The following is a 200-nucleotide window of genomic DNA, read 5'->3' on the forward strand; positions in this document are numbered from 1 at the left end:
AAATATCAATTAAAATAAAATAATTTATTTAATAATAAATAATATGATAAAAATTATATAATAAAAAAATTAGAATAAAATTAAAATATATTTTTATTTACATACTCTAGAAATTTAAATTTTAGTTTTTACTTTTTAATTTTATTTTAAATATAAGTAATATAAATAAATAAGATTTATAAAGATGCGATTATTAAATT

The sequence above is a fragment of the Apis dorsata genome, unplaced genomic scaffold, assembly GCF_000469605.1.
Source record: "Apis dorsata unplaced genomic scaffold, Apis dorsata 1.3 scaffold_815, whole genome shotgun sequence".
In the NCBI taxonomy this organism is placed as follows: Eukaryota; Metazoa; Arthropoda; class Insecta; order Hymenoptera; family Apidae; genus Apis; species Apis dorsata.